The following is a 13,506-nucleotide window of genomic DNA, read 5'->3' on the forward strand; positions in this document are numbered from 1 at the left end:
AGCGAGGTCCTTCGCAACTCAGTGAGACTGTTTCAAAAAAATAAAAAATAAGACTAAAAAATAGGGCTGGGGGTGTAAGTAAGAGGTACTATGCCCCTGAGTTCCATTCCCAGTACTGCAAACAAGCAAACAAGCAAGCAAGCAAACAAACACACACTCTAAACTTCTGAGTCTGTCTCCTGAAACTGGTCCACTCCACACAGCTGGGACATAAGGCATGGAAGAGATGCAACCTCTGCTGCTGGGTTGTGGCAAGCCGCACCCAGAGAACCTGACCCTGGGCATCACCCACATCCTGGAATTTTTCCCAGGTGTGACAGAGGTGACCATCCTAGAAAAGGCTCCTGCTGAACATCATATGATTTCTTCATGGGAACAAAACAAATAAACAAAAAAAACATCTGTATGCTGCTTGAGGATATGAAGAACTTCCAGCTGATGACCAATGGCTTCCACACGACAGGGAGTGTGAAGCTAAATGAACACATTATTCCATTGGGCAGCATGACAATTAACAGCATCTCAAAACTGACTCAGTTCAACAGTCTTCCATGTATTCACTTTCTAATGCTCCAATGCTGGCAGACCTGGAGGGTGCTACATATGAAGCTAGTGAGAAGCTTCACTTTGACCCTTGCAGTATGATATTTGAGCTGGATTCATGCATGCAATGGAAGTGGGAAGTAAGAAACCAGCATTAGCCCAGGACATGGAGATCTGGTTCCTAGACAGAGCAGTATACTGGCATCTTCTCACAGACACCTGTACCATCTATTATAACCTGCTCCTCACCCACCTGGCCTTGCCACAGTGGCAGTATGCCTTCACCAGCAATGGCATAGACCACAGGCCAATCACTGGTTTAGCATGTATAAACCCATCATCTACAACACAGACTTGCTCACGGAAGAGACTGGCTCCTTTGTGGAGGATCCCAGAAAAGTATTTACGAGCAAGAACAAAATTTTAATCCCAAAAAAGAAAGGGCCTGTGTAGGCTGCAGTTGCCCAGTAAGGCCCGTCAGATCTCTCTACCCCAAAGCCCTCCTCTGAGTCTGGAAACCCTGACTGGAATTGGACACCCCCACTCCCAGCTCTCCACCAGCCCAGCAGTGGTGCTTTCCATGTATAGATGGCTCCAATCTTAGATTCTGTAACTAACTGAAGGCATCTTCTTGAGTGGCAAAACCCTAGGCCTTTTATTCCCACTTACATTATACAGGAGTTGGAAGGGCATACTGAATTATCCCCAAGAACTATTCACAGTAGTTTATGCTAGCCCATACCTCCAAACACTGCTTGAGGATTTCAGATTTTATTTAAGAGGCCAGATAAATCTATCGAAAGTTTTACTCTTGACACCTACTCCTAAGTCCCTGAGCAGTGATTAGAAAGGTTCTCCAAAGAAACCACTGTTTTTGACTCATGAAAAATTAGAAATATACTGATTAATCAGTAGCCACTGGTCACATGTGACAATTTAAACTTATATGAAAAATTCATCTCCTCAGTTGCATTAGCCCTTTTCAAGTATTCATGTGGCAAGTAGATTCCATACTATACAGAATAGAGATGGGGAACATTTTCATCTCAGGAAGTTGTTTTGGAGAGCACTGCATTAAAATATTTTCATATAACATTGTATTTTCTTTATCTCCTTTACCATGAACATATATCACTTTGCTCATTTTTTATTTTGTTTTCTATAAAGCTTGCCCTCATCCACTTAAAAAAACTAATCTTCCACATTTATCCTTTTTTAAATTTATTTTTATTGGTGCATTGTAATCATATATCACATTGGAATACAAGACTTGAGAGGATATACAAGCACACATCATCCAACTAGCCCTCATCCAGTCCCCATCCCATTCCCTCCCCCCCTTGATCCCATGCTTGTTTGATGACTAACTTTGATACATTTGTTTATGTACCTCTTGTGTTTTAAAGAGGCTCCATCCTCCCCTATTCCATACCCTCTGATTGGTCACCTTAATTGCTTCACTGTAGGGCCCTTTCTATAGCTCGACCTCTTCCTGTTGCCCCTTTCCTCCTAGTTATTGCTAATTAGGGGAAGCATCTGGTTTTTATTTTCTGCGATATTTCTCCGTGCATGCCACATTGCAAGTACTGATCCCACTCTTGACAGCTGCAGTGGTGACCTGGCTACCTGGTGGACTGATCCAGACCTCGCTGGCTCAAGCAGCGGCTTGCCTCATAGGAGGTCCCGATTCTGGTCTCGCTGGCCCCGACACCCGCCAAACCCCTCAGCTGGCACTGATCCCGGCCTCAGTGGCCCCAGCACCTGCCTAGCCTAAAGGCGGGCTCCATCCCAGCCTCGGAGGCCTCAGTAGTGGCCCTGCCTCACAGCAGGCTCTGATGCTGGCCACTGGCCCCGGCATTGGCCTAACCCCTTGGCAGGCTCCGATCCCGGCCTAGAGGCCCCAGCACCGGCCTTGCCTCACGGCAGATTCTGATGCCAGCCTCGCTGGCCCCAGCACCGGCTTAACCCCTCAGCAGACTCCGATCCCGGCCTCGGAGGCCTCAGTAGTGGCCTTGCCTCACGGAAGGTTCCGATGCCGGCTGCTGGCCCTGGCACCAGCCTAACCCCTTGGCAGGCTCCGATCCCAGCCTCGGAGTCCCCAGCACCGGCCTTGCCTCACGGCAGGCTTCGATCCCAGCCTTGCTGGCCCCGGCATCAGCCTAACCCCTCAGCAGGCTCCGATCCTGGCCTCGAAGACCCCAGCACCAGCCTTGCCTCACGGCAGGCTCCAATCCCAGCTTTGCTGTGTCCATAGCCGGCCTCACCCCTTGGCAGGCTCCCATCCGAGCACCCTCTTCGCCTAACCATTTGTCCCACGTTCTTGAGGGTGCGTGGTAGTAGCATTCCTCCTCTGGGGTTATTACTTCAAAGGTTCCATGTGTAATGCATCAGATCTCTGCCTCCCCTGAGTACTGGCCATTGCCATTGCTACTGCCTCCACCATTTCAAATCTTTCCCAATCTCTTTTTCCACTCTGAATGTTGTCCAGTGTTCCTAAGCATGTGTGATGGTAGCATTCAACATTTGGTGTAATTTCTCCAAAAAAATAAGGTTGGTAGGATCTGATTTCTGCTTCTCCTGAATACAAGTCTCCACCGCCATCGCGGAGACCACTTTCAACACCGCCTTTCTCCTTGGTCCCCGCTAAACTCTCTCCTTACAGGTGATGTCCAAGATTCTTAACAGTGTAGAGAAGAAGCAGTCCTCCTCCATGGGGAATTTTTCCAAAAGTTTCAGTTCATTTGGATAAATTTTGTCTGCATCTCCAGTATCCTGGCATCCGCCACAGCCATCTTGACCCCTCTCCGATATTTTTCTTTTTTCTTTTTCTTTTTCTTTTTCTTTTCCTTTTTTTTTTTTAAATAAGAGAAGACAGTATGTGTGGTTTGAGGAGGTTGTGGGATCAGGCACTCAGTAGCACTGTGACCCGGCCCGGTTTCCCCAGGGGTCCAGCGTGCCCTGCCTGACCCCTGCCTGGGACCCAGGATCTGACGACTGGGACCATTTTTGCCAGGGGTCTGGTGTGCTCCCCGCAGTCCAGCCCGGGGCCCAGAGTCCTGCAACCTGACCCCGGCTGTTCCAGGTTCCGGCATGCCCCACCCGACCCCCACCCAGGACCCGGGTCTGATGACCGGGCCAGGTTTCTCCAGGGGTCTGGCGTGCTCCGCACAGTCCAGCCTGGGGCCCAGAGTCCTCTACATTTATCTTTATGTATCTCATTTTCAGGAAGATTCAAATTTTCATCTGGGAACACTTCTCTTCAACCTAAGAACCTCCTTTTTATTTATGTGGTGTGTGTCTGCTGACATTTAGCTTACTGAGCGTTCTTCTGAAATATATTATTGTGATTTTAATTTTGGATAAATATTTTTCTGAAAATCCCAGGAAAACAGGAGTTTCTCATAAATTATTAACAATTATGTTCTATTTTTTTAAATTGTCATTTCATTTTGATTTAAATATAGCCATCATTCCAATTACTGTATCCCTGAAGACTTGCTCTTTTTCTTTGGTGTTCTTCAGTTTCATTTGATGTGCATCAAAGTGGTTATTATTCTGAAATTTTAGGAAATTCTTAAATGTGTGAGTTGATGATTTTACTAAAATTTGAAACAGATTTGGCCATTTAAAAAGAGGGAAACTCCCTAATGTACATGATTTGCATTCACAAACAGATCAATCACTAAGCCAAAGATGAGAAGGAGGGAGTAGAAGGGAATGAGTAGGATTGGGGTAAGGGCTAATTGGGTGATATGTGCATGTATGCCTCTACCATCCTGTACTACATTAACACATATGACTACAATATATCAATAAAAAAATAAAAATCATCACAATGAAAAAATATTTTCTTATCCATTTTATCTCCATTGTCTTTCTGGATTCTAGGTGCATGTATGTAAAATTGTTTGACATTAGCCCACATGATATGGAAAGTTTGGTCAGAATCTTTCATCATTTTATTTTCTTCTCTATATGTTAGATTAGATCATTTCTATGATCTTGATTAAGATCACTAAAACTTTTTCAAATCTAGTGTGAATCACTTCCATAAATTATTTGTTACAAATCTATCTCTATATTTCAGTTTTTTAATTTCCATTGGACTCCTTCTTTTCTAAAGTTTTAACTATTTGCTTAAACTTTCCACCTGTTTATATTTTTGTTCACCTTTTTGGCTAAATTCTTTAACATGTTTATAATAGCTCTCTTAAAGCCTTCACTGGTAATTCCAACACTTAGGTCACTTATTAGTCTTATTTATTTTTATTTTTTTGTAGTGGAGATTGAACCCAGGGGTATCTTACCTCTGAGATACACCCCTGCCCTTTTCATTTTTTTACTTTTAAATAGGGTCTTGTTGAGTTATTGAGTTGACCTTGAACTTGCAATTCTCCTGTCTCAGCCTCTCAAGTACTGGAATCACAAGCATGCACCACCATGCCAGACACATTTGTAGGTCTCCTATTGTCCATTGTTCTGTTGATAATGGATCTTGCCTTCTTGCTTTTGGTATGTCCAGTAATTTATTGTGCACTGGATGTTAGCAGATATATAGACATTTGCAATCTGTTCCATTCTCAGTCCTCCAGTAGTTGTTCTTTGCTTGTTCTCATAAAATTAGGCCCTACACATGCACAACTTAGAATTTGGTCAACACTTGATGGGGATGCGTATGCTAATTTCTCAGTCTTCTCTGTTTATTCCTCTCCCCAGGACCCAAATGCATTATTAAGTCTCAAACCCTAATATGCATTTATTTCACCCACTTCATTTTCCTCTATCCTGACAGATAGCTACTCCCTGTTCAATTCTCTGAAAAATGATGTGCAAATCTCTCCCAGACAGAAAACCAGAGAGGAGAGAAGACTCACCCCATTAGCTTTCTTTCAAGGATGACAGCTTTACAATTTCCATTATTCAACATCAGAAAAGTTTTTTAAAATCATCTTTTGTCTCATTTTGTAATTCCTTATTATATGAGGTTAATTCCAATACTAGATCTTGATCATGACCTGAATAATAACTTATTATTCATACTCATTTTCAATTATTTCCCCCATACAGAAAAAATTAAAATAATGCAACTTTTTCAGTCTCAAAAAATATGCTACAGAAATTATGATTAATTAATATGGTAAGATCATATTTTAAGTGCTGCTGATGATGATGGTGACAGAATTTTACAGTTGGCATTTAAGACATAAACTACATATGCTCAAAATTCATTGGCAGTCCCTTAGAACATAGATTCTTATGTCATCTCTTAGAAAGTCCAACAGATAGTTGTTCTACTTGTTTGTTTGAACATCAGATGAAGAAATTGGCTAGTGTTTATGAGTCATGTTATAAAAATAAGAAACTCAATTTATATCTTTTAGCAATAAATCACACAGTGCTTATACTAGGAGAAAAATATGGAGCTTAAATGAATAAATCTCAGATCTGAATCTCTTCTCTTATATTTTTCTTGGGGGTTATATTCTTTGAGTGAAATAGTGAACTTGGTGGTGTTTAAAAACATTCTAATGAATTTTATTCTATCTTCCTCCAGCTATGAATTTATTCTTTTCTCTGCCCCTATTTTTTTCCCTCTCTCTCTTTCTCTTTCCATTCCCCAAGTGAACAGAGTTATTCTCCACAAGTTAAATATTGGTCTCCCCAGAATATATGGCCTGAGGACTGGGTAGTTAAGTTTGTTATAGCATATAGCCCAGACTTGGGGCCTTAGGTCCTTTCTAGGCTTCTTTTTTAAGGCTTTTTTTCCTCAGTTGCCCAACCATGAATAGAATTCTGTTTCTCATAATTATATTCAGTTTGTTTTGCATGAGATCAACAGAAACCCATCATGAACACAAGAATAATCCAGTTCATGTGCTCTGCTAAACACTCACTTATGGAGGATGTTGGGCCAGTCTACTTTTTGGTATTTCATTCTCCTTCTGATTAATTCACTTTGGTTGGCACTGATGGCCAAGTAATTTGTCTTGAATGGTCAAAGAGGAGGATTACAAATAATAAATAATTCAAAGATAATTTTCCACTAATCCTTTTTAATTTATCAGTTAAGAATCATTACTGTGGTTAGAACTTTATTAAGATAAAAATTTAAAAACATGTAAACATATATAATCTGACTTATTTGGAAAAACATATACTCTTGTAAAACCCCCACCACTAAAAATAGAGAACATATCCATCATCTTGTAAGTTTTTTCACATTCCTTTTTAATCCACCCCCTCTTCCTTTCCCTCCCTATGAAACTACTCATTTGCATGCCATCATTATGAATTATTTTGCATGAATAATTTTCATAATTTTACATGAATGAAATATAGAATATGTGCTCTTTTACTTGAGTTCTTTCACTTAGCATGATGATTTTTATATTTGTGTATATTGTATGTATCAATAATTCTATCTTCTTTTTTGTTGAGTTATTTTTCCATTGTATAGATTAAGTTTTTGTTCATTTAGCTGTTCCAGCCAGTTGGATTGTATACAGCTTTTAATTATGACAGGTAATGCTTCTATAAATGCTCGTGAAATTAAATCGTTGAGTGAACATATGTTTTTGTTTCTCTTGTGTGAATAACTGGGAACACAAAAGCTAGGTGCATGGGAAGTATATGTTTAACTCTTTATAAAACTGCCAAGCTGTTAGCCAAAGTCATGACATTTTTTTCTCCTCCACAATAAAGAATAAGAGTCCCACATAATACATATGATATTGTCTGACATGTGTTACTTCTTAACTGTTAACTATTCTAATGGGTACGTATGATATCTTGCTGTGACTCTTATTTATATTTGCATAATTATAAAAGGTGTGAAACAATTTTGTGTTTATTTGATACTCATATATATTATTTTGTGAGTAAAATGTGTGCTCAAAACATTTTCCACTTTCTGTTAGGGTCTTTGTATTTATTTATTTTTTTGTGGTACTAGGGATGGAACCCAGGGATATTCTACCTCTAAGACACACCACCAGCCCTATTTTTTTTTATCTTTTATTTTTGAAACAGGGTCTCACTGAGTTGCAAAGGGCCTCACTAAGTAGCTGAGGCTGTCCACAAACCATGATCCTCCTGTCTCAGCCTCCCAAGTACTGGGATTACAAGCATTGCACCACCGATGCCTGTTGGTTGTTTGTATTTTTATAAAATATTTTTTGTTTATTTATACTGGATCTTTTCTATATTTTATATACCAGTCTTTTCCTAAAGTATTACTCCAAATATTTTCTCCCAGTTTTGGATTGCCCTTTTATTTTCTTAGTGATAGTTTTTTCAAATTGAAATCATAGCCAGATAATTTGACTTGCTTAAAGTTACTCAGCTAATATGTGTCAAATCTGGCCTACTTCCTAGGTCTTAGTCACTGTGCTATATTGCTAAAAATACTGGGATAATTAATTTATTTATGGCAAAATATTTTAATGAATATTACTTTGTAGTTTCAGTTATTTTATACTGAGTCTATATAAATAAACAACACATGGTTCTTGTCCCTTCATCCCAGAGGAGATAACAAACGTCTAAAAAGATATATTGAATGTTATAATAAAGATAAATAGCACAAGGAATTCAGGTACTTACTACCTGGGGTTTTCGAGGACATGGACAAATAGAATAAGTTTTTAATCAGAGTATGAAAGATACAATGAGTCTAGAAAGCAGGAAGAATAGTCAGAGATGCCAGAGACACGAGAGTGAACAGAGGAAACTTAAACTAGGTCGTAACTGGATCCTATAGATAAGAAGCAGTGGGACCCCTAATGAATGGCTATAGAATTCTGGATTGCTAATTTTGAAATATATAATGAGAAGTTCTTAGAAATGTCATCAATATGAAGGCTAGACACTAAGAAATGCAGATTCCAGTTGCATTAGATTAAGTAGATTTTCTGATGCGGTCCTATTTAAGGAAAAATTATCGAGTGGTCAAATTTGACTTTAGGTCAAAAAGGCACCTTTCCAATGGCCTCTTTCTTTTCAAAACTAAATCATATTATCTAATCCTCTAATCTTTATTAATACCTTTTGTAAGATGTACAGTGTGTATGTTTGTGTGTGCTTATAAAGTTTCTTCTAGAATATTCTCAGTAGCAAAGAATGGGATTTTATAATTACCACTGGCTTTAATTATGGGATATTATTAAAAGGCTTGGGTTTCAGATGCATTTATTCTTTGAACAAATACTTATTAAGTTTCTAAAGTTATAGGAACATAGTGGTAGCCAAGGCTCTTTCTTTCTTGAACTTAAATTCTAGGGAAAAAGTAGATAATTGATAAATAATAAGAGGAAATAAATGATTCTGCTTATTTATGACAGCTATTAAAATATTAAATGGGACACTTGGATGGAGAATGAGCTAACACTGTGAAAGTTGCCACATAAAGTGATTAGAGAAGGCCTCTAATTTGGACATTTCAACTAAAACTCAAAGATGAGGAGTTAGCCTGGGGGCCGTTGTTTTCTGGACAGTGCAGACAACAAATATAAAGGCAAGAAAGGTCCTGGCACATTCTCGAGGCAGAGTAAAAGTGAATGAGACCGAGGATAGCAGGTGATGACACTGGAGACCTATTTTTCAGATCTGTAAGTTACTTCTGATCTCAGGTTCCTTATTGTCTAAGGCAGAAAGTAACAACCCTTTCACTAGATTGTATAAACATTAAATGTTATCAAGGGATAAATGTTCACCAGGAGGGGTCATTTCTGGTGGATTGTGGAAGTTACTGGAAGAAAATTTTTCTTAGGGGAAGGAATAAGTAAACATGCTTCAACTAGAAACAAATCTCTCTTTCACAGGAAAGTGGGGGATGCCAACAGTGTCTACCTCTAAATGCAGTTCTAAGTCTAGTTCATACCTGAGTACGGTGGGAGTATATGGAATTCTGCACGCATTGGAAACCAGAGCGAGTGGTAGTGCTCAGCCGACGAAGGCGAGGTGCCTAGGAAGACAGAAATGCCTCATTAATGCTGAATGTACCTGGAAATGCAGAGTGGTACCTAGAATATTCTCTGGTTGGGGATCTGAAAGTGAGGTAAGAGACAGAAAAATGCGTTTATTTTACTTTATTTTTTGTGTTACTAGGGATTGAATTCAGGTCCATTGTACCTCCAAGCTACACCCCCAACCCCTTTTTAATCTTTTTCTTGGTTGTTGTTAGTTTGAATTTTGCAACAGGGTCTCACTAGGTTGCTGAGGCTCTCACTATGTTGTGGAGGCTGGTCTTGAACCTGCAATCTTTCTGTCTCAGTCTTCCAACTACTGGAATACAGGTGTGTTCTACAATGCCCAATTTTTTAAAAAAGTCTTTTTGTGGTACTGGGGATGAAACCCAGGGGCTTTCTACCTCCAACCTATACTGCCAGACTTATTTTATACTTTATTTGGAAACAAGTTCTCACTGAATTGCTGAGAACCTCATTAAGTAGCTGAGGCTGGCTTCGAACCTGTGTGATCCTCCTGTCTCAGACTCTCAAGCCCTGGGATTACAAGTGTGCACCACCATGCCTGACTATTTTATATTTTATTTGAAAACAAAGTCTTCCTAAGTTGATGAGAACCTCACTAAGTATCTGAGGCTGGCTTCAACCTGTGTGATCCTCCTGGTTATAAAATGTCATTTGATTATAGCTTAAACACTTGCCCTTGCTATTTGGAGACCACTGTCTGTGTAGGAAATTTTCCAGCAGGCTTATTGGAGAGGGTTTTAAAAATTATTTATTTAAAACAATGATACCTAGGTAGGACTTTACTATTAAGTGACTTCATATCTACTGCATGTAAGGGTCACTAAGAAGTCATTCTGTCCCAAGTTTCAATGCAAAACTTACAATACCTGGCATGTTTGCATACCCATTTGGAAGAATCCTGTATATATAATGGTAATTTTCTCTTAACACATTTTTCCCCACTAGTCAGACAACCAGCATTTGTTAAATGCCTAAGATTTAGTAATAAGACCAAAAGCTTAGTTTTAAAGGAAGGAGTCAATAAATCACTAAATATAGAGATGGATGAATTAGAAGAAAATATCTATTTTGGCAGGGAGACACTGTGGCAAGGGACAACAGGCAGACTGGACAATCGAGAAATTCTGAGGTAGACATGTGGAAGGAGACAGGGCACTTCATTTTGTCTCTTTCATCCCATGTCAGAGTTCAGCGCTGTGGGCCTGAAATATCCTGGTTTTGATGAAGTCTGGCTCAAAAATTAAAACTTCTCTCCTAGAGCAGACACAGCATCACTAGAGTAACACACGACTTCCCACAGCTGCTCTTCTGCTGGTGGGAAAGAGGGGGCCACCTGGTTCTTAGCTGTGAGCATTCATCCCTGTCCACTCTGGAGTGCCAAGACCATCAAAGGCACAAAAAGTAGGACAAAGGCCATCCCTACTTAGCTTCATAATTCTGCTTTCTTTAGTACAGCTGTAAGACCATTAAAGAGGTCATGCTCTGAACGTGTGTCTAAAAGGGAAAACACTTTCCTTTTTTAAATTCTTTTTTAAATAAATTTTTATTGGTGTATTTTTCTTACATAGTATGTTGCCCAGAATTCCTGAGCATGTGTGGCAGGAGGAGTCTTTTGGGGGGGGGGGATTTCTCCAACAGTTCAAGGCAGCTTGGATTAGATTTATCTACCTCTCCCGAATACTGGCCGCCACAGCTGTAGTCTCTGCCATCTTGGTCCATCTCTTCTCTCTTATATTTTAGATAGGAAGTCATGGCTATAAAAGTACATGTTGTTCCAATCAGATATTAAACCCAAATCTGATGTCCGGGGTTTCTCAGAGGAATACCTGTCTTATTTGGAGGCTTCCAGCTATTGTTGCTGCAACCGCAGCCGCCACCATCTTCCCAAATCTGTCAACACGTTCCTTTTTAAACTGGAATCTTTACTATCTAATATTTTGAGTTCTTCCAGTTTGAGGTTAGCTAATAGTTACTCTTAAGAAAGAATTGTTTCCCCCCTACAAGTGATGGTATTACTTGAAAAGCCACCCAAAAGAGAAAGAGAGATCGACTAAATAATTTATGTATAATGTGCATTACATTTGAATACTTTTCAAAATTTCTGCCAGATTCATGCATTTAAAATTAGTTTCATAATGTGTGTTGCTAGTATTTTGTTTAGCAGTTTTGCATCAAAATTCATCAAAGATATAGGCCTGTAGTTCTTCTTCCTTGAACTATCCTTGTTTGGTTTTGGTATTAATGTGATGTTGGCTTCATAGAATGTATTTGGGAGAGTTCTGTTTTTTTTTTTTTTTCTATTTCACGAAATAGGAGTATTGGTATTAGCTCTTCTATAAAGGTTTTATAGAATTCACTTGGGAAACCATCTGGTTCTGGTCTTTTCTTTGATGGTAGGCTCTTTATTGATGTTTCAACCTCTTTAATTGTTATTGGTTGGTTTAGGTGTTCTATATCTTCTTGACTCAATTTAGGAAGGTTGTTATTATCTAGAAAGTTGCCAATTTCCTCCAGATTTTCCATTTTGTTGGAGTATAGTTTTTCAAAGTAGATTCTGATAATCCTTTCGTTTTCCACACTGAAAGTAGTAATATCTCCTTTTTCATCTCTTATCTTCATAATTTGGGTTGATTATCTCTTTTTTTTAGTTAGGTTTGCTAGTGGTTTGTCGATCTTGTTAATTTTTTCGAGAAACCAGCTTTTGGTTTTGTTGATTTTGTGTTTTTTTTTTATTCTCTACTTTGTCAATTTCTGCTCTGATTTTAATAATTTCCTGTCTTCTACTGGCTTTGGGATTAGATTGTTCCTGTTTTTCCAGGGCTTTGAGGTGTGTCATTAGGTTATTTATTTGATATTTCCCATTTTTCTTATGTGAGCACTCAGTGCTATAAATTTTCTTCTTAATACTGCCTTCAAAATGTCCCCAGAGGTTTTGATATGTTGTGTCTTTATTTTCATTTGTTTCTAGAAATTTCTTGATTTAAAGAAAATCATACATCACAACCAGGTAGGGTTCATCCCAGGGATACAAGGCTGGATCAAAGGTCTGATAAAATCCAACATCCATTTATGATAAAAGCACTGCAGAGAATCAGAATAGAAGGAACATATCTCAACATCATAAAGGCAATCTACAATAAGCCCACAGCCAATATTATACTAAATGGGGAAAAACTACAAGAATTCCCCCTAAAAACTGGAACAAGACAAGGATGCCCATTATCACCACTTCTCTTTAATATAGTACTTGAGACTCTAGCCAGAGCAACAAGGCAAGAGAAGGAAATCAAAGGAGTACAAATAGGGAAAGAAGAACTCAAACTCTATTGGCAGATGACATGTTACTATATTTAGAAAACCCAATAAACTCAACCAAAAGGCTTATAGAACTGATCAACAAATTCAGAAAAGTGTCTGGATACAAAATCTTAAAAAAAAAGAATCTTTTCTGTCCAACAATCATAAACACACTGAAAAAGAAACTCAGAAAACACTTCCACTCAAGATCACCCACAAAAAAATAAAATACTTAGGAATAAACTTAACCAAGGAGGTAAAAGATCTCTAAAAAGAAAATTATAAAACACTGAAAAAAGAAATTGAAGAAGATTTTAGAAGATGGAAAGATCTTCCATGTTCATGGATAGGCAGAATAAATATTATCAAAATGGCCATACTTCCAAAAGTGATCTACAGATTCAATGCAATTCCCATTAAACTACCAAGATCATTCCTCACAGACATAGAAAAATCAGTCCTTAAATTTATTTGGAATAACAAAAAGTCCAGAATAGCAAAAGTAGTCCTCAGCAACAAAAGCCATGTAGGAGGAATCACAATACTGGACTTTAAACTATACTACAAAGCCATTGTAATAAAAACAGCATGGTACTGGCACAAAAACAGATACATAGACCAATGGAGCAGAATAGAAGACCCAGAAACAAGCCCACACACTTTCAGCCAATTGATT

General features: G+C 38.8%; 1 pseudogene across 1 annotated transcript; it reads left to right on the top strand.

Annotated features, from left to right (window-relative positions):
- The first annotated feature begins 247 nt into the window (after window positions 1–247).
- Window positions 248–996, top strand: LOC308259863 (tubulin polyglutamylase complex subunit 2-like; annotated as a pseudogene). Its single transcript has one exon. The product of its transcript is annotated as a tubulin polyglutamylase complex subunit 2-like (transcript).
- Window positions 997–13,506: the final 12,510 nt, after the last annotated feature.

Source organism: Muscardinus avellanarius, assembly GCF_963383645.1.
Source record: "Muscardinus avellanarius genome assembly, chromosome: 3".
NCBI lineage: Eukaryota > Metazoa > Chordata > Mammalia > Rodentia > Gliridae > Muscardinus > Muscardinus avellanarius.